Source organism: Ambystoma mexicanum, chromosome 13, assembly GCF_040938575.1.
Source record: "Ambystoma mexicanum isolate Mex_15411 chromosome 13, UKY_AmexF1_1, whole genome shotgun sequence".
NCBI classification, from domain to species: domain Eukaryota; kingdom Metazoa; phylum Chordata; class Amphibia; order Caudata; family Ambystomatidae; genus Ambystoma; species Ambystoma mexicanum.
The window spans coordinates 773,248,271-773,270,159 of record NC_090938.1 but is presented as its reverse complement, the minus strand read 5'-3'; the positions used below and the strand labels follow the sequence as shown (position 1 = coordinate 773,270,159).

The following is a 21,889-nucleotide window of genomic DNA, read 5'->3' as shown; positions in this document are numbered from 1 at the left end:
GTTTAAATCCCAACCGGGCACCAGGAAAGGAGCCGGAGGGAACACATTAGTGAGCCCTTTGAGAAACTGTGAAATTAAAGGGATTTTAAAGTAAGAACATTCTTCAGATGAGCGCTTAAAGATGGACAGCACCGCCAGGTAACCTTTAATGGTACCCACTTGCAAGCCCCTGTGGGCCAAAGAAAGTAAAAAGGACAGAACCATGGGGATGTCGCAAGCAAAAGGATCCACATTCTGAACTCTGCACCAGTCGCAGAACTTACGCCAACGGCAACGGTACAGAGACTTTGTGGCCGGCCTACGGGCCGAAAGCAACACCTCCATCACGTCTTCAGGGAGGTCCCAATCCCTATACCTCAACCTTTCAGAAGCCAAGCGTGAAGGTTGAGGGACCTGACCTCTGGATGGAGAACCTGACCCCCCTCCCGTGAGAGCAGATCGTCTCGGTAGGGAAGACGACGTGGAGGGCAGATGGACAAGTCTAGAAGGTCCGGGTACCACGTCCTCCGGGCCCACGCCGGAGCAATGAGGATCATCCGGGAACCAAACTTCCGTAACCTCCGCAGCACTTGCGGGATGACGGGGACTGGAGGAAACGCGTACAGCAGCGGGAATGACCACTCCACCACAAACGCGTCTCCTAAGGCTCCTTTTGGAGGAAATTCCCGCGAGCAAAACCTTTCGCACTTCCGGTTGACACTGGAGGCGAAGAGATCCACTTGAGGGGTCCCCCAAAGGGCGAAGATCTCCAGGAGAATCTCCTGAGCCAACTCCCACTCGTGAGAGATCGCGCTCTGCCTGCTCAGAGCGTCCGCCGTCACGTTTTCCTCTCCGGCCAGATGAACTGCCGAGATCGAAACTTCCTGCTGGATGGCTCAGAACTCGAGCTGCATCGCCTCCCTGCACAGAGGAAGTGACCCTGCCCCCCCTTTTTGTTGAGGTAGTGCATGGCCACTGTGTTGTCCGTCAGGATCAGGACATTCTTTCCTCGCACAGTCGGCAGAAAAACCTTCAGGGCTAGCCTGACGGCCCTCAGCTCCAACAGATTGATATGGAGTCTGGACTCCGACGGAGACCAACGACCGCTGACTGTCAGCCCGTTGGCATGAGCTCCCCATCCCGTGAGGGATGCATCCGTCACGATCGACACCTCCGGCCAGGGTAGCCAAAATGGAGCCCCCTTCATCAAGTTGCCTTCGACAGCCCACCACAGAAGGTCCCGGGCGACCGAGGGCGGCACCTGAATCGGGTCCGACATCCTGCCGGAGGACTGCGACCATTGCGTCTTGAGTGCCCACTGCAAAGATCTCATCCGCAGGCGAGCCTCTGGCACCAGAAGAATGCAGGATGCCATGAGGCCGAGCAACCTCAAGAACTCGAACGCTGGGAGCGTCTGGGCATGCTGAAACTTGTGCACCATCTGCTGAATGTGAAGAGCCCTCACCTGGGGAGGAAAACACTGCCCCAGGGAAGTGTCGAGCACTGCTCCGATGTACTGGAGCCGCTGTGTTGGCGTCAAATGGGACTTCTTTAAATTGAGGGAGAAGCCCAGCCTGTGAAGGGAGTGGCAGGTGACGGATAGATGATCCAGGACCTGCTCGGGAGAGCTCCCCCTGATCAACCAATCGTCCAGGTAGGGGTAGACGTGAATCCCCCCTTGCCTGAGATGCGCTGCCACCACCACCATGAGCTTGGTGAAAACCCTCGGGGCGGAGGTCAATCCGAACGGCAGGACCCGAAACTGAAAGTGCGAGTCGCCAACCGCGAACCTCAGGTACTTCTTGTGCTTGGGATGGATCGGCACATGGAAGTAAGCATCCTTGAGGTCGAGTGACACCAACCAGTCCTGAAGCTGAAGGGCCTGGAGGACTTGAGAGAGAGTAACCATCTTGAACTTGTCCCTCCGGAGGAGTTTGTTCAAACCGCGCAAGTCCATGATGGGTCTCAATCCTCCGTCTTTCTTGGAAATCAAAAAATAAGGGGAGTACCATCCCTTGTTCCTCTCCGCTACAGACACCAGTTCTATGGCGCCTTTCTCCAGCAGGGCTTGAATTTCCTGCGCAAGGAGCGGATCCGGACTCTGGAAAGAGAGGTTCCCCGGTGGATTGTCGCGAGGCCTGTGCCGGAAAGGAAGACAGTAGCCGTGGGTTATGATCTCCAGAACCCACACATCTGAAGTAATGGCTTGCCACTCTACAAGATGCTGCGCCAGCCTTCCCCCAACCGGCGAACCATGGGACATGGCCTCATGACTGAGTAGGAGCGGCTGCGGCGTTACCTGAGGGCAAAGAGGCAACTGCCCGAGCGGCCTTGGCACCACGGGTACCCTGTCGTCCACCTCTGGTACCCCTGCGTTGGCCTCTTTGACTGCCAGCTCCTCTCGCTTTACTGAAGGACGAGTAATAACGAAAGGAACCACCCCTCCACTGCTGTCCCCTAGGACGAAAAGGCGGAGGTTGGCGAACTGCAGCGCCCAACGACTTCGCTGCAGCTTTGGAGGTCTGCAACCTCTCAAGGCTCTCGTCAGCCTTGCTGCCAAAAAGGTGCTCACCATCAAAGGGCATGTTGAGGAGCCGGGACTGCACATCAGGAGCAAACCCCGACTTCCGCAACCACGCAAACCTGCGTATCACGGTGCTCGCCGCCATGGACCTACTGACGCATTCAGCTAAGTCCAAACCTGACTGAACGGACTCACACATGGCATCCTTACCATCCTGGACCATAGCAAGGAAACCATCCCGTTCGTCCCCTTCGGGAATATGTTCAGCCGCTAACGCAACACAGTTCCACAGAGTGTGCGTGAAACGTGACAAGGCACAAATGGAGTTGGCCGCCTGAAGCGCCATACCAGCAGAAGAAAACACTTTCTTCGCCCAGCCATCAAAACGTTTGTCGTCCCTATCAGGAGGGATGGTAGGGTACGACGCCTGCTTTGCCGGGGCCGTGGCCGCCTGCACCACCAAACTCTCCGGAGTGGGGTGCCTGGTCAAGTAGCAGGGGTCGCTACTGGCTGGACGGTATTTTCGCGACAAGGATCTGCCCACCGCCGGAAGACTCTCCGGAGCAGTCCAAGCCGCCGCCACCCTTCTCTGCAAAGCCATATGGAACGGCAGTACCGGGTCAGTTGGGGGACCAACATCAAGGATGTCCGTCAGATCATCCTGCACAAACTCCCCTGGGGGAGCAGACCATCCCAGATACTCAGAGACCCTAGCCATAAGGCGCCGGTAGGAGGAATCGGCATGGGAACCAGGCTCAGGACGACAAAATTCCACCTCCGGAGAGGTGTCCAGTCCACTGGCATCATGCAGTGACTGCCTCAAATCGTCAAACTGACCGTGGCCCGAGACAAGAGCATCTGGCACCTGACTAGGCACCAGGCCATCAGAATCTTCATCCGCCTCCGAAATATAATCCAGTTGGCGAAAAGAAGGCACCCGAGAGTGCTTGCTCATAACCAGAGCCTTCCTAGGGGGTACACCCGTGACACGGGGCACCTCCGACACGAAAGGCGTCGATGGCGTCGAGTGAATCGGCGCCGACGTCGAGAAAACCGGCAACGGCGCCGAGAGGATCGGCGTCGACGTCGAGGAAATCGGCGTCGACGTCAGATGCAGCGCCTCCAGTATCGGCGGCGTCGACACAGCCCTCGAAGCCGGAGCCCCGAGCGTGTCCCTCGACGACCGGATCGTCGACGGCGTCGACGACTTCCTCGAAGCCGAAGCCTCGAGAAAGCCCGTCGACGCCCTCGACGTCGATGTCTTCCTCGAAGACTTCACAGGTACACATGGTCTCGAGCGCGTCGAGGACCGGGACCTGGAACGGGTACGTCGAGAACGAGCCTCCTTGTCCGAACGGGACCTCTCCCGTGACTCGTGCCGACCACTCTTGCGAGCGGTGTCTCTCGACCTCACACGGCCGACCCCACGCGGGGGAGCGGACGGCTGAGTACCCTGCGACTCAAGAATCGCCAACATTTTCTTCCCGAAGGAAGCCCATTCCTCCGGCGTCGCACGGCTGGAGGGATAACCGACGTGCCGGGCAGAGTCCTCGGAAGAGGACCTGGAAGGCGACCGGTGTCGGCGCTTCCGAGAATGCCTCGAAGAGGCTGAGGAGTGGCGAGACCGACTCCTAGAAGAAGACCGACGAGACTTCCGACGATGACGCGGAGAGTCACCCCTCGAATCATCCGTCGAAAGCCCCGCCGACTTCGACTTCCGGGGCTTGGACACCCGACCTACCGACAATTTCTTCTTACGTTCGCGTAAGGCCTTGGACGTGAGCGACTGGCAGTCGATACAGTCATCCGTGTCGTGGGCCTCCCCGAGGCACCAGAGGCAGGCGTCGTGCGAGTCAGTCACCGACATCTTGGACCCACACTCCCCGCACTTCTTGAAGCCCGGACGCGGGGTTGTAGACGAAGTGGAAGACATCGTCGAAGGAAATTTGCACAAACGAACAGGTTCGAAGAACCAGAAAGAACAGAACTCCAAAGAGTCGAGGCTAGAACCGAGGAACACGAAGCAACACGTTCGCGGAAAAAACGGAACTGAGGCTACGGGCGTCGTGCGTCCTACTTATCACATCGGATGACGTCGGACGTCGGAGGAGGTCCTCGACGGCGGCGCATCGACGTCATCGACGCAGGACGCAGACGCTGGAAAAGTTTCCGAAGCAGCACAGCTGTGGTGATTACATGTCATAGATATGGAATACATCGGAGGACCCAATCCCCTCGAAAGGAGCAGAGGTGAGCCAAGCCTTAATCAGCTTTATAATTCCTGAAGAAAACACTGCTTTTGACAAGAAAGAACCCAAAATCATGTCTGTATGTATGTAGTTTAGAGGAGTGCTGATCTGTAAGCACTAGAAATCCGATACACACCCACAAACCTCTCCTTCCTGCACCCATTTCCACAGAGAAATGGTAGGCAATGATAATGTGCACCATGTCTTCAGTTAAAGCGTCAGCTGAAATTATAACAGGTCTATTCGCCCAAGACAGAATTCAGCCCCTAACCGCCCCCACCCTTCTCTGGTGGTTTCACAAATCAAAAGACGGACAAAAAGGGGGTAGAAAAGAGAATTTCCCATGTAGAAATGAATTTGCAACTCAAATTTAACTATGCAACATTGAGATGGCACTGCAGTGACAATACTCACTGTATCATCAGGCTCAGAAAGGTGTCGGCCATTTTAGACATTGCTTCTTTTACCCCATTCAAAACATGCCCCTGTTGCTGCTCATAGCTTTCAATATTGTAAAAAAAATGAAAACATATGATTGCTTTCCTCCAATCAAAAGAATATTTATTTATTAGCTCTTTGTTTGAATTTCACATATTGCCATTAAACATCTAACATAGGAAAGCAGGGCAATGTTAATCATTTTTAATAATCGTATATACCAGGATAGAATAATAGTTAGAAGAGGCTGAATTTGTCATCTCCAGCTTCTTTCATACTGCTCTGCAGACTTGTCTCTCTCATTATTGTGATCTTGTATTCATTTCCCCCAAAATATTCTCTATGAAATTGAAAATCTGGTCTCCCTCAAGAGGGTAAATGTCTTGGAAAATCAATTTGATCAGGACAGCATGTTTTCTCTTTGATGGAGAACCTCCTCTCGCAGAATGGTAAGGCATGTTCTCTTGGGAAGTGGCACCCACCTCCGTCGCCATGGACGCCAAGTTTCCTCATCATGGAGGACTTGTTCTCTGCTGAGGAATATTAAAGACAAAATGCACCCATGTTAGGATCAGTGAAGCAGTGGAAAGAACACATCTTGATACTTTCTTGCCTACTTTTAGAATATTTCCATTCTAGTTATGCACGTTAAGAAGAGCATTGCCTCAAAAATATAGATGTATGTTTCTTGTGAATGAGGATAGTCGGGGCTCTAATACTTTGCTAATGCCCACTATGGAGATGCGTTCCAACCCATTCTAGGCAAAGTGTTGCAAATGCATTTCCTGCAACATCAGTACATCCAAGATGTTATAAGATACTTATACGATAATCACATCTCATTGGCCACCTGGATAACAGAGATGACGTCCCTAGCTTCTTTGGAACGATGAACATAAAGATATCCAAAGCAAGGACTGTATTATAGATCAACATGTGGAAAATGTTTGCAAGCTACTTCCTCTGACGATTCTGCATGATCATTTGCATGGTTTTATAACATAATATGGGGACTTCAGCTAACTGTCTATTGAGACATAGACATAAAAAAAGTCTGAGAATATCATGTGACCTCTTCAGCCTATCTGGAATCGAGCTTGCCCGCTCTAGTCTAGGGGCTCAGACATTGAAATTGCCACAGGAAACGTTCATTTCATGAGCGTCACAGAAGTGCGCACGGTGGAACGATGGAAAGAGAAAGAGGGAAGTGGATTGACATGAGGAACAGAGATTCAGATATCGTTACTTGTAGCACAGGATGCAATTAGCACATTCACATGAGAATGGGGTGTACACTCTGTGCTTACGCTACAAGGGTGAATTCTATAGTCTTTGGCATTTTTGAACTACAAACATGGCTATGACAAAATTAAGCAATCTTGAAAGTTGGAATGTATCAAAAAACATGTCAATGATGTACATAGGTTTTATTTAAGCCACAGGAAGATGGTCAAGGGGACCGAAACATGTACCGATAGTGGCATGATATACTATGGACACCATTAAGGAGCTTCTTTTTTAATTTAATTGAATGGGCTAAAATTAATGGATCATCAAATCAAAGATGATAAAACAGCTGGATTAATAGGCAGGAACATTTGGCTAAGTGTGTTTATCCCCTATGCATAACTGTGTACCCCATATGTGATTCTTTTTCAGGGAAAGTGCACATAGGTGTGCCAGTCATTGCTGGGTTCTCATGGCATGCACCTGTGCAGGCTTTACAGGTAAACTATTTCACGCCCGCATAAGAGGTACAAAGGTCCAGATGTTGCTGTTAGACCGATGATTGAGCCAATATTAAACCTCACAAAAACTCCTCTAAACAACCATAGACACTGGAGACAGACTACATTAAAAAGCAATACAACCCTTCGATTGTTCTTAGTACCTGGGTATAAACACAAAAAGAGTGGTCTTGATTTGCTACAACATATATGGGATACATTACTCACCGTAATCATATTTCTGATGAGTGTATCTGCTTAGATTCACATGCTATGCATAGGCCGACATCTAGTGGTAGCCCCAGAGTATTACATTTTTTGTTTTCGTAACTTGAAAAAGGGACGTCGACGGGGCGTGACAGTAATACTATCCCTATTGCGACGTCCACTATACCCATGGTCCTTCATGCGTCGATGTCCCTCAGATTGTTTTGTTTCTAACATGAGGTAGCATGAGGTGTAGCGCGAGTACAGATGTAATAAAGCAGATAAGAGTATATAAGCCAGAAATCCCCTATGCACCTTCAAGTCCATGGGGGAGGAAGGGTGGGCGCATGTGAATCTAAGCAGATACAAGCATCAGAAATACTATTAAGGTGAGTAATGTATCCCTTCTGAGGCTTGTGGATCTGCTTAGATCACATGCTATGCATGGATTAGTGAGCAGTGTCTGGAGAAGGTGGTGGGTTGTGAGAAGGTACAGCAGCAAATAGATGTGTTAGCACTGTGCACTAGGACCCCAACCGGCCCATAAAGCTAGGGGTTGCCCAATAGCACTTAAAGATGAGTAGCAGCACCCGTGAGATGGATGGGGATGCAGATTAATACCCTCGCATGGAATCAATAATGACTACTCAATAGTTTGGCAAAGGGAGTCCGTTTAATGACAAATACAAAAAACGGGGAGTTCCTGAACATCAGCAATCGCTCGATCTTTCTTCTCGCTTCACAACTTCAACGAACTTCATAAAAAACACATCTTTTATACTGAAAACTCGTCATCACTGACGTGTAACGCTTAAAATGTTGCATGCAATTCTATTGGTTATAGGAAAGTAACTTTAATATAGGTACTATATCTGTATATGGTAATGAAGTGAGGGGATTGGATAAACAGTGTCAGGTGGGGCATCTGAGCCCTTCCTTCAAAATGGCTGCGTAGACGTCACTAAAAGTACAACATCTCATTGGTTCTACTAACTATAGGACCCTAGATTACTTGGTCCACTATGATTGGGTTGGCATCAACCCTACTCATACTTTTACACCAGCCTAGCAGCATGCAGAATAGCCGGCCAGGTGCAGGGAGCTCGTCCGCTCCAGTCTCCTTCCAATTATTGCAACAATCATCACTTCAGTGATCATGTTTCAATTATTTCTTTGTATCTTGGCATCGAGACTGCTTCTTGGTCTGGAAAAGTGAAGGCACCTGGGCATGGCACAAGTCCATGCATAGGTGTGAAAGTTTCATCCCTTCTGCTGGCTCGGTCACGTGATTCCGACACTGTGAAAGTCGTCTTCATTTGTGTATTTGATTTAATTTTGCCAGCCATCTGCCTCCTGTGGCTTATCTTGACCTTTCAGAATAGGATACTCTGTTCTTCTCTTCATTAAATGTATCTACTATTGGCCTACTTCAGCTGGTACAACTTTGGCTTCTTGGCATGACTTGTCTTCGTCTGAGTTTCTGTCTGTCCGTAATTCTCAATTTTTCTGCTGCAAAGCTCTCCTCGTGAGACCTAAAGTAACTTTTGGTCAGTTCTGCTCTTGTGCGTAGTGGAAGTATACTTAAATACAATTCTTTTCTTGAGGTCGATATCTATAGGTGGTGCTTGCTCCACTCTATTTTACTATTAAGATTTAGCAAGCCTCACGATTTTGTTAGCGTCTTGTGGTTCCTTGCATATGTACACGTGTAAGCTGGCTGAATATCTGCATCACGCTTATGGCATAAGCATCTAACATTTGACATTGTTATTTCGCTTTAAACTCAGGATGTCACTTATCCATGGTGTTTCGTCTCTTTTCATCATTCATAGGTCGTCATATCTTTTATATGTGAGTCAGTCCGGGTTCTTGTGATGTCACTATTCGTCTTCTTTTAGGACTTTCTTGGCGTCTTCCGGTATTGCATTTTGACAATCGCCATTCTGTCTCACTTGTCGATATGGTTTTCTCAATGGGTACCTTACTGTCCAAGGTTTCTTAGGTGCAGGTACTTCAATAGGTGCTGTCAGTCTGATAGGTACTAGGCAGAGCCCCGTTGTTGCTCTCTGCTGGTTTATTTGCTCATCATATGTCACATATTTTGGCGTGAACATTCCTGGAACCTCAAAGTGGGCAGTGGGGGTGCGAATTGTGTTTGGGACCTCCTCTACAGCACCGCTTGTCCCACCTGCGAATCTGCTTTAGAATGTGTGCCAGTGCAGTAGTGCTGAGTAAAAGTATGTATAGAGCTCCATGTAGCTGCTTTGCAAATAGCGTCCAGCGGGATGTTTGCAATAAAGGCCAAGGTAGCTCCCGTACCCCTGATAGTAGAGCTGTATGCATTTCACTATCCAGTTGGAGATGGCATTTTTTGAAGCATGGTCACCTTCCCAGCCAGCTGCTATGGAGACAAACAGTTGGTCTGTTTTTCGTAGCGGTTTTGTCTTGTTTACATAGTATAAAAACCGCCCTCCTTACATCTAGTGTATGGAGGTTTTTCTCAGCTGAGCTTGAAGGGTTTTGAAAGAAAGCTAGTATTTCGATAGACTGATTGACATGGAAATTAGAAATGAACTTCGGTGAAAACCTAGGGTGCGTTCCTAATACCAATTTGTCTTTGTGGATAACAAAGAAAGGGTTTTGCACTGACAAAGCTTGTAGTTCACTGACTCTCCTTCTGGAGGTTATAGCCCCCATAAAAGCCGTTTTATATGTGAGGTGTTTAAGGCTGGACTTGCGCGTATGAGCTTTGCAAGTACCACATTTAGGTCCCACCATGGGGGCAGGTTTGAAATGGGAGGGTGGAGTCTTTTTACTCCCTCCATGAATGCCTTCATGACGGGGGATCTTCCACTCGGACACCTTACTCTGAGAAGTGGTGTACGCGGATAGAGCCGCTAGGTGAACCTTGATTGCGTTAAATACTAGCCCTGAGTCTAGTAAGTGGAGCATGTAATGAAGAATGTGTGATGGCGTACATTCGATTTGGTTTACCTTTTTCGGCTGGCACCATATTACAAATCCTTTCCATTTGTTAAAATAACAGTGTCTGGTGTTTGGTTTTCGTGCCTCCTTGAGGATTTCCATACACCTTTGAGGTTGTTTTAAATGGCCAAACTCTATGACTTCAGGAGCCTAGCTGCCAACTTCATGGATTGAGGATGTGGGTGTAACGTTGTCCCCCCGTGTTGGGTGAGCATGTTGGAGGGGCATAGGAGTTTGATTGGATCGCACATCGCCAGTTTGCGCAGATGCGGAAAAAACAAGGTTGTCTAGCCCACATAGGAGCAACCAGGATAAGCATCACTTGTTCCTGGTACATCTTGTTCACTATTCTGCTCAGTAGCAGTGGTGGGGGGGAAAAGTGTGGGCAAATTTCCCTGACCAACTCATCCACAGGGCGTTTCCCTTGGATCTGGTTTGGGGAAACCTGGATGCGAAGTCTGGACATTGAGTGCTGATGCTTGTGGCGAACAGGTCTAACTGAGGATATCCCCAGAAGGGAAATATGTCGTCTGAAATGTTTTTGCTGAACTGCCACTTGTGCTCTTCGGTTAGAGGATCTCTGCTGAGTAAGTCTGCCAGAGAATTGAGTTGCGTGATGCGACACTAGGAACATGTTCCGCTTGAGTGCCCACTTCAAAATGATTTGGGCTAGCCTGGACAGACTTGGAGAGTCTGTGCCTCCCTGCTTGTTTATGTAAAACATAGCAGTGGTGCTGACTGTGAGGACTTGTACTGTTTGGCCTGATAGATGCACCTGTAAAGCTTGCAGGACTTTGAGCAATGTTAGTAGCTCTAAAAGATTTATGTGATTCTGGGCTGTGATATGGGTCCACAGGCCATGCGCTGTGTGGTGAAGGTAATGGGCTCCCCACCCGGTGAGTGATGCGTCTGTTGTGACAATCGCTTGCACTGCAGGGTTGTGAAAAGGTTTTCCCTTGAACGGATTTTCCTTCGTCCACCAGCTTAGCGCTTGAACTCGGGTTAGCGAAACAACCACTAGATCGTCCCACTGAACGCTTGCCTGAGACGACTGCTTCGCTAACCGCATTGGGCGCATGCGCAACCGGGCATGCGGGACCAGGTAAATGCATGATGCCATCATCCCGAGCAAGTGCATTGTTTTGCGTACGGTTATTTGGCAACCGGCTAGATACTGAGGTATTTGCAGCAGTATGTTCTGCACTCTTTCGTTTGATGGAAAGACTAGACCCTCTTCTGCCTTTATGACAGATCCTACGTTTTGTTCTGCTTGGAACAAGACTGGATGTTTTCTCGTTGATTGAGAATCCCAATTGGAACAGAAGATTGATTGTTCTCTGGGTATTTTGCTCGCAAATTTGGGGGGATTCCCCTGTTATCAGCCAGTCGTCCAGATACGGGTAAGCTGGGATTGATTCTCTACGTAGGTGCGCTGCCACTACCGCTAGTACCTTGGTGAATACCCTTAGAGCGGAGGCTATGCCGGAGGGTAGCACCTTGAATTGGTAGTGTTGGCTCGCCATTTTGAAGCACATGAATATTCTGTGCACTGGCAACATTGAAATATGAAAGTATGCATCTTTCATGTCCAAGGTTGCCATGTAGTCTCCCTGTTTTAGCAGTGGGATTACTTCTTGTAGCGTTGTCATGCAGAATTTTTGTGGCTTGACATAGGTGTTCGCAGGGCGCAGGTCTAGGACAGAGCTCATTGTTAGGTCTTTTTTCAGCACAAGGAAGTACATTGAATAAATACCATCGTTTACCTGGTTTGCCAGGATGATTTCTATGGCGTCCTTTAGTAGCAGTGCTTTGACTTCTTCCAACAGGATGCATTATTTTTCCTGTGTAGTTTGTCTTCGTCTTGGCGGGTGGTTGACTGGTGTTAGTATTAGCTCTATGCAATAGCCCCCCACCATGGTGGAAAGTACCCACTTGTCCGACGTGATCCCCGTTAGGCAGAATCCTGTGCAGTGCCCTTAGGGACCACTACACACAATTAAGACCACAGGTGGCAATACAAGTTTTACCTTTGGTACAAGCCTGTACTACTAAGTTATAGTGGTAGCAGTAGCAGAGCAGCCAGGCTTATCTCAAGAGTATATGAGCAGTAGCCGAGATTACACAAAGGGACCACAATTACTGTGACTCAAGAAAACATTGACTCAAGGTTTCAGGTAAAAAATATAAGTACATTTATTTTTAAACCATCAGTTATAAACACAACACTTCTATTAAACTTTAAACAAAACCACACGTTAAATATACAACAACTAACCAATTCACTTTGTACAGTATGTCTCAAGGTAAGTACCCTGTGTTTGAATGAACCAGTGTTATGAACAAAACACGATACCGCAGATACGGTTGCGATCACTTTTTGACAGTTCGGTCTACTAAATAAATGCGTATCCGTGACATGAAATGCTACCGGGGCAAAAGCACACTTAGCACCTGAGATACCCAGAGGGAGTTGGAGGCAAAAATCACAGGCAAAATTTAGGTTAGGCAGACAGCATCGAGAAACACTCAGAAACAGGAGTTCAAAGGTCAAAGGGCCAGAGCCAGGGTTAAGTGACCCCAGAGACCTGTTGCCGAAGATCACACCGTTAGACATTTCACGATTCAGCATAGCCCAAAAGTACTTTGATATTGTCAATGTTCGGAAGCAAAAGTTATAAGAAGTAGGGAAGACAAGGGCAAGCCTTGAAGATGAAGAAAATGGGTTCACCCAGTTTCCTCGAGCAGAACACAGTACCTTATTCCAATGGTGCAGCTGGTGCCCTGGCAGTTGTTCCTGTTGGTTTCCCGCAGACCCACGATTCCTGGAGCTTCGTTGTGAAGGAGGACGTCTGAAAGGGGTCTGCACCACACAGGGATGAAGCCGGCAGCAGCGACAACGAATAAAAGGTGCGCTCCTTAAAAACAGGAGAGGCTCGGCAGGTGGCTATCCGGACCACTACAGCAGTGTGCAGCGATTTTGACCACGACGGAGATCTCTGTCTGAAGAAGATGAGCTGGTTATCCCCACCAGGCTCAAGGGAAGAAGACTCCGGACTGGATCTTCTCTTAGTCGTTGAAGGGTAAATAGCTCAGGACAGCAGCAGGGCTTCACCGGGATGGGGTAGTTGCAGCAGCCGTCGTTCTCTCCGCTTCTCTTCAGTTCCTTGCAGTTCCAGAGGCGACTGACTTCTAGCCCAAGAGACCTGCCTTTTAATGTGCAAAACCCCCATTCACACAGCCTGGCTTTCAATCACGCAGCAGGGGGGCTGTCCAGCCGGGACAACCACCTCAGCCAATCATGGCAAAGTGAGACTTGGGTTTCCTAGGATACCCTGTGCAGGGGGTGACTACACCCCTTCCCCACATTCAGTCTACCTAGACACCCAGCCGCCAAGAGGAGGGCTTCCCTGCAGAAGCCCGCCACAAGACGGTGAACAAAGAAGGCGATCCTGGTTTGCCGCGCAAAGTAAAACACAAGAAGGACTTTACCAAAAAGAAATGGCGAATAAACCCAACCGGAGCCAAAAGAAAGATGATTAGGTCAAGCGTGTTTATGCTTAAGGCTGCTAAAATAGCCAAAAGCATTACCACGTTTATCTAATATAATCGCAGTAGAAAAGTTGCCACCAGCCAAGTCTAAATGTTAAAAGAGCGAAACAATGCTCTGGGAGGTACAGACAGAAAAGGGGTACAGATTAGCCCTTTCCAGTACTCCATGTAAGATGGGGGGCACTGGGTCTGTGGTAAAAGTGACTATGTAAAGTAAATGGCTATTTTACCTTTCTCTGGGGGACAGTAGTCAGCCCCAGCGAAAATGGAGTCAGAGGGCAGTCTTAAAGACAACCCTGGGTTACTACACTGAAGGAGCTGTGTAACCCATACAAGAACAGGGGCACTTGGAGTGGTGTGCTCCAGTGCCCAAGATCACACAATGAGTAAAAACACATAGGCCAAAACACATGTAAGAGTGAAAAAAGGATGTACACTCTTACCAGGTGGAAAAAATAAACTCCAGAAATCCAGCAAAGCTGCTGGGGGACTCATTAGGTGAGGGAAATTAGCCCTATAAGGAGAATTCACCCTAACAATCCCCTCCCACACGTGGGCAAAAGGAGAAATACAACCTCCTATTGGAGAGGCATGGGAGGGAACCTGTAGCGGGTGGTCATTGCTTAGGAGGGGTGGAGACCCCTCTTGAGGATGATCTGCCCCTACTTCTGGACCTTCTTTGGACCGTTTGAAAGTACTGTTGGGAGGACTGCCCCTGTGGAGAACCCCAGAATGAACGTTGCCCACTCTGGTTGTAATTGGAGGACCGCTGGGTGTTTTGTCTTCTAATCCGGCGTGTATTTGAACCTCCTCTCTGCAGGAAGGGTTTGTTATTGAGTTGTCCCAGGGATTTGAGGGTGTCGTACTCCTCTTTTGCACTTTTTAGTGTGCCCTCGACCGCTTTCCCGAATAAAGCATTGGGCGTTATGGGCATGTTTAAAAGGGTAGCCTGCGTCTCCAATTTGAAACCTGATTGACGTGGCATGATTGGCATGGCATTTGATAAGGGCAGCTTCTGCCATAATTCAGCCCGCATGGTCTGCTGCGTCTAAGTTGTTTTTAAGAATGCAGCTTGCTACTCGTCTCCATTCAGCAATAGTCTGTAAGAGCTGGGTCTTTAGGGGCTCTGGAACAGAGTCTATTTGTTGTGTGACCTCATCCCACATGTGGCAATTATAGCTGGATAACAGCATAGTGGTGTTAGCTTTTCTGACTTGATAGGCAGCCGAGGAAGCTACTTTCCTGCCCAGGGTGTATGTAGATCTTCTTACTCTCCTTGTCAGGAGGGGCTTCGGCAGAGGCTAAAGGTGTTCGAGTTCTCTTCCTAGTGGTGGGGACTACTAGAGAGTCAGGCTTTAGCTGCCCCGTAATGTATAATGGGTCCGATGGGGCTGGTCTAAACATCTTTTCAATGCGTGGGTTGACCGCCCATGTCAGATTGGGGGTTAGTAGAGAAGGCTGAATACGCCTCTGGACAGATTGAAGCAGTGGGATGACCTGTGCTGCAGATCTCTTATCCCCGAGGATGTCTTCTACAAAGTCTTTATCGACTTGAGCTTCCTGGGTATATAACGTGTTCTGCAGCCTTTAAGAGCAGGTCATTGTATTGCAGCTGGTTGGCCACTGAGGAATCAGCCACAGGTTCGTCATTATGGTCTCGGATGAAGTATACCTCATCATCATCATCATCATAGAATTGGTCTAAGTCCCCTGTGTCCCCTTGGTCTTCTAGGTCTGAAAATTAGCCCGGTCTTGTGAGCCTTGAGTGTCAAAATAATACATGTCCTGTGCCGCGTCCTGATATGACGAAGTATTAGTATGTGTAGCGTCCAGACTGGATCTTTTGTTATTGGGCTGCTTGCTAGCTGCTTCACCTTGAGGGGGCCCTGATCAGGGTGTCGGTCAAAGAAATGTATAAAACTGCACATTCTCCTCATGACCCTATCAAATTGTTCCGGGGTCCAATGGGAGGAGCTTGGCAACACTGAGGGGGCAGGTGTAGGCAGAAGCTCTGGAGCAGGGGGCTGTTTGAGATGCATTGCCCCTGAAAGGGTGTCCTCAGGGGTAGAATAATCCCATCTCTTTGAACCTTGTTATTTCGAGTCACGTGGCGTTGAGTTCTTTTTTGATGTTCTTTCTGGCATTCAGTAGGGTGTTATAGATGTGTTTTTTTTTTATTAAGTTGCTCATTTTTTAGCTTTTTGCCACACATGCCGCCAGAACCCGAGGACTGCATATTTGGACGCGGTGTCGGAAATTGACTTTGGCGTCTGTTTCGGGGGCCTGTCATGTGGTGATCGCGCCCGCAATGGCTCAGAGGACAGGGAATGTTCTGACCTTCCCTTCAACACTGTGTGTGGCTTATCGGTTGACGACGTGGTCAACTATGGGGGATGTGCTTGGTGTGGCGTGTAATGGAGGTGCTTGAGCCGCCGAGTGTCGTCGCCATATCAGAACCGCCGGCCGGCCTGTCTGTTGGAGTCTGGGGCTTGCACACGGGAAACCATTGGATTCCGAATGCCCTCTGCATCACTTAGGACGCCGACAGCGCTGGAGGCTTCCTTGCTGTGCATGGAGGCCTCGGCCTGCATGGCGTGGGTCCAGCATTTAGTCTTTTGGTCCTTTAAAGTTTTTGGCCTAAAGAGTTTGCAAGACTTGCACTGTTTTTATGGCGTGGTTCCTAGGGAGGCAAAGGTTACACGCTCAGTGTGAATCCTTCCAAGGAAACTTCCTGTTACAGGAAGGACAGAATTTAAAAGGAGTATTTTCCAAAGTGTAAAAAGATGGCAGCCTGGCTGAATACAAGGAAATATAGGGGAATTTTTATTCTCTAAAGTGAGATGGAATATGAACCTCCCCCAGCTCTCCCTACTGTACAGGGCCGAGGCCCGTTGGGGCCTAGATAGGCCGCAGACAAAGTTTGTCGAAACAGGAGTCGTTGTCGTCGATGAATGGTCTTGTCCTCGTAAGCAGTTGCCGGAGATCTTGGGGTGTACGATTGTCGAAAGGACAGAAAGAAAGTCTAACTTTAAACTTTTTCTAAGTAATGGCAACAGCCAAGAAGGAACTCTGCGATATGCATCCGAAAAGGATGGGGGAAAAAAACAATCTGAGGAACCTCGACACATGAAGGACCATGGGAACAGTGGACGTCACACTAGGCATAGTATTACTGGCACGCCCAGTCAACATCCCTTTGAGTTTCGAAAACAAACAATGTAATACTCTGCGGCAACCACTAGATGTCAGCCTATGCATCACATGTGATCTAAGCAGATCCACAAGCCTCAGAAATGTATATATATATATGACAAATATTACATGCCTGTAATAGTCTTTCTGATGCTTGTATCTGCTTCGATTCACATGATTTGCATAGACCGACATCTAGTGGTTAGTGCGGAGTATTGCATGACTTGTTTTCGAAGTTCGAAAAGGGACATTGACAGCATGAGGTGTGTATGTGAGAACAGGAAGGTAAAGAAAGGTGTAAGATGTCCATGTACCTTCAACTACTAAGAGGGTAGGAAGGGTGGGCGCATGGGAATCTAAGCAGATACAAGTATCAGAAAGACGATTACAGGTTTGTAATATTTGTCTTTTGAGGCTTATGGATCTGCTTAGAATCACATACGTTGCATAGACCGCTTACCCCACCTGAGAATCATTCTTTGTACGAGTATCCACACAGCAGTGTCGCGCGAAAGTGTGAACTTAACTCCAGGTTACTTGTTTGCAAATAGCCTCTAATAGCACATTTTCAATGAAAGCCAGAGTAGCACTGGTACCTTGAGTTGAGCGTGCTCTGGGTGTAAACGGCAAAGTGTTATTAGGTGGGAATCATGGATGTGTTCTTAACAGCACTTTGTCTTTATGAATGGTTGCAAATGGATCTTGAACTGAAATAGCTTGCAGTTCACCGACTCTTCTTATTGAAGTGACGGCCATTATAAAATCAGTCTTATAGGTGAGATGCTTAAGACTAGCTTTATGCATAGGTTCAAAAGGGGGACCCAAAAGCTTAGTAAGGATTACATTTAAGCCCAACCCTAGGACAGGGTTTGCGATTGAGGGGAGCTGGGAGCTATTTAGCTCCTGCTTGTGGCCTAGAAGAGCCTGGCTAGCTTCACTCCAACAGCTACCAGAAGCTACTTTTGACTCCACAGGCCAACTGATGCCAAACAAACACATGTGATGGACCACTCAGGCGAGGTAGTTTAGTTCAACAAAGTTCAGTCTTTATTGATTTAGAAGGAAAAAAAAAAGATCAATCAATCAAGATTTCAATTTCTCTTAATAAAGTCCAAGTTTGAAGTAGTTGTAGGTTTCCTTGGAGGGTAAGGTAGAAACCTGGGTTTAATCCTCACAAATCTAGCGGTATGGGGCTCCTGTCTCTTCGCATCCAATACGATTCTGCAAGAAAGAGGAGAATTCACACTCAGTCCCTCTTCCATGTCTGCCTTAAATAGGGGCTGGATACCCCTGGACCAATCAGGGCCCTCCATCCATCTTAGGCTTGAAAAAAAATCACAAGCCCCACCCCCTTCCTTCTGTAATGCCGGTTGCCATGATGTAATCCAGCCATGTGCCGTGAGGTGAAGCCTGGGGTTTCTGCCTTTAGAGCCCTCAAAACTAGGTAAGACACAAAAGCTCCTGATATACCTACCATTTGTGTCCGGAGTACCCGCTTTCCGTATTGACAACGGCCGTTCGCGAGGCAGCTCATATGGTCTTTTCGCCCTTCCCCAAGACGCGGCCTCACTGCGGCTTCCCGGCCGAACCACACCTGTACATTCTTCGCCCCGCCGGGCAAAGAGCATCCGCTGGCCGCATTCACGTTTCTCCCATGGCCGGGCCGCAGCCACAACCACGTTGTTGCCAGCCTGAATAGCCCTCTCCTCCCCGCGTGGTCCAGTACTCCATGTCGGCATCTGTCACCTCCCCTCACTGCGTGGGCCAGCGCTCCGTGTCGGCATCTGTTCCCGATGAACGTTTAAAACGCCATCGTCAGAGCTCATGTTCAACATGGTACTATCAGTGCCTATGTCTGCATTCCACCACGTGGACTCCATGTTTCCTACGGCCCCCTCCTCAGTACTCACGGCCCCCTCCTCAGTACTCACGCCCCCATCCTCTGTATTGGGTTCCATGCTTCCTACGCCCCCCTTCTCTGTACTCACGGCCCCATCCTCAGTATTGGGTTCCATGCTTCCTACGGTCTCCTCCTCAATACTCAGGCTGTCACACACACCGATGCCGATTTAACGCTGTGAGTTTGTGACGATCTATAAATAAGCATTTGGACATATCTATACATCATTTAAAGCATAATGGGTCATAAAAAAATTGACAAAGTGAAATGTTTGCGGCTTATGTGAAAATTTGATTTGCAGAATGCTATGCGTTAGCTCCTGGTTCCTCAGTGGTAGCTCCTGGTCAATGCTGGATACCCATGAGCTGCTTTTAGCTATGGCTCATCAAATCCTCAATTTGATCCCTGTAGGGGCGGCGTTGAAATTGTGGGATGTAGTCTTTTGACCTCCTACATGACACCTTTAACCACTGAAAACCTCCACCAAGATACCTTGCTGTGTGAGGTGGTGTATACTAAGAGTACGGCTAGATGGACTTCAAGAGAGTTAAACACTAACCCTGAATCCAATAAATACAGCAGGTAGTGTATTATATTAGAAGGTGACCAGTCAATGGGGTTGACATTACTTCTTTTGCACCATAACACAAAGTGTTACCATTTGTTGAAATTACAATGCCTTGTGTTCGGTTTACGTGCTTCCTTTAAGATGTCCATGCATCTTTGAGGTAAGTTTAAATGTCCAAGCTCTATGACCTCAGGAGCCAAGCAGCCAAGTACAGTGCTTGAGGCTGTGGATGGAGGTTTGTTCCCTGATGCTGGGACAACATGTTACTTTTACTTTACAACATTTGTTGAGCACATTGTGGACCCTCGGGCATAAAGGCACTGACAGGTGGACAAACATGTAACATATAAGGTTGAGCAAGAGGGGCCGGTGGAAGATGAGATTATTCAAAAACATGGGTTTTTAGCGCTTTCTTAAAGGTACGTAAGATATCAAGAAGTCTTTGCTCTTTTGGTAAATTGTTCCAGAGTTGAGGAGCCGATGAAAAGAAAGCCCCCTTCTCGGCTTTGACATTTCTACATCTGGGCTGAGTAAGAAAGTTTTGACCATTTGATCTGAGACCCCTACGCAACGGTTTGTCGATGATGGAATTCTGCAAATAGGCAGGCATGTTGCCTAACCTGCGCTTGAAGGTTATTAAGTAGCCTGAAAGCTACATGTGCTTCAACTGGAAGCCAGTGAAGTGAACGTCTGGCACTCGTTACATGGTCTCTTCTGGAGAGACCCAAAACTGCTCTAACCGCTCTGTTCTGTATTATTTGGAGCCTATGCAATTGGTGTTTATTGATTCCCGCTAGCAGACTACCACAGTAGTCTATCTTGGCACCAATTATGGCTCTGGCGATGATCTCTGTGCTTTCTTGGGTGATGAGTGGTTTGAGATGATGTAAGAGTTTAATGTAGTATGTAGAGGAAGCTGTTAGACTCGAGACTTGAGATTCCATGGTTAATGATTGGTCCAGCGTAACTCCCAAGATTTTGAGTTTCGGTACAGGGGCAATAATGTCGGTTCCGAGTCTGAACAAGCCGTAATTACTATCTAGTTTTTTTATTGCTGCTGAGCTCTCCACTATCATGAGCTCTGTTTTGCTTTTGTTAAGTGCTAAGTTATTATTGAGCATCCCATTCTCAATGATACTAAAGATTCTATTCAGTTCTTGTTCATCCTGCGTGTGGGTACCGGAAAGTGGAACAACACATTGGGCCTCATTACGACCCTGGCGGACTTCGAAAAACGATGGCGGAAATGCAATACCGCCATCGAACACCGCCCGTTGCGATTATGACCCGTCACCGTAAACTACGATGCCAACAGCGACACCGTAGTGAACGCCAACGCTAACTACACCAAGCACGCGCACCTTGCAAAACCATAATTTCCGCCATGGCGCAACGGTACGCGAATTCCGACCCTAGCGGACATCTACTTAGCGCCATCAAGCATGGCGGAAAGTACCATTCCGCCATGGCGAGAAATACGGCATCGTGAACCAACCGTAAATGGCCCTACTGAGTGCCTGTACTCCACTCCCTGCCCACATTGCACAACACCTCGCAGGCGCAATGTAGGCACACCATGCAACCAGTGAAATGTACAAGTCAACCATGCATGGCAACGAACAAATGCATGCAGGGGCTCCAAGTGCCCTGTGAGTGGCCATCCATATTTGGCATGCCACCATTGCCGTACTGATGCAGCACAGGCATCTGAAGGTCCAAGTACACCAAAATGAACTGAAACATTACATGACACAAAACAACAATAGTCCCCCATCGCTTGTCACCAGTGTAAGGCAACATTCAAAGCAGTATCCTGAGGGAGACTGCACCAGCCCTGTACCCTTGCCAGTAGACAAACCAACCATCAGCATAAGCATGTACCACACAAGTTGGCAGAGTGACTGAGCAGCCAGGCCCATCTCAAGAGGGGCCAATGGGATCTGTAGGGCACAGATGGCACGAATACAGAAGCCATTCCAATGGACCTGACCTCAGTCTCCCCCCAAGAAACGCACGCAAACACAGGCACCTGTGACCAGCCATTCTCTGATAATCCCATCATTCCACCAATCCACCTGGCTGACCGGCATCTGTTGCACAAAAGCTAATCCCCCGCCCCTGAGCATGACATCATAAAAACAGTCATAATGGCAGCCCCTATCCCTGACCTTACTGGGCATCGTAGGCAAACGCGGCCAGTACAGTACCACACAACTTCACTCAGAAGCCGGAACCCAATGCAGATCTCCTCACAATACATCGCGCCACAAATCTGAATATGCTACATTACCAGCAAAGAATAACGCTACACGGTCAATATCTGAACATGATTTTAATGCACATCCAAATCAACAAGGCCATACAGGTATTTGCACTTAAACTCCAAAATAATCTCCATAACTGTGGGCAGCATCCACAATAAATGACCAGCCTCTTCTTGTGTGACGCCCTGTTCCTACATGGTACACAGGGGCTACATTCACGTTCAAAAAGGCAACATGGAAGCGCCCAGAACCACCGGCCCGTCCCATGAAGTAGGCACTAGTCCATCCGAAAGGATGAGATGTTGCT

General features: G+C 48.4%; 1 protein-coding gene across 1 annotated transcript in view; it reads right to left on the bottom strand.

Moving 5' to 3' along the window:
• Positions 1-5,291: 5,291 nt before the first annotated feature.
• The window catches only part of LOC138521935 (E3 ubiquitin-protein ligase TRIM39-like), a 145,874-nt gene continuing 129,276 nt past the window's right edge, over positions 5,292-21,889 (bottom strand). Inside the window, exon 9 of the mRNA XM_069635109.1 lies at positions 5,292-5,723. The gene's annotated coding sequence lies outside the window, so the exon portion shown is untranslated. The remainder of the gene's footprint in view (positions 5,724-21,889) is intronic.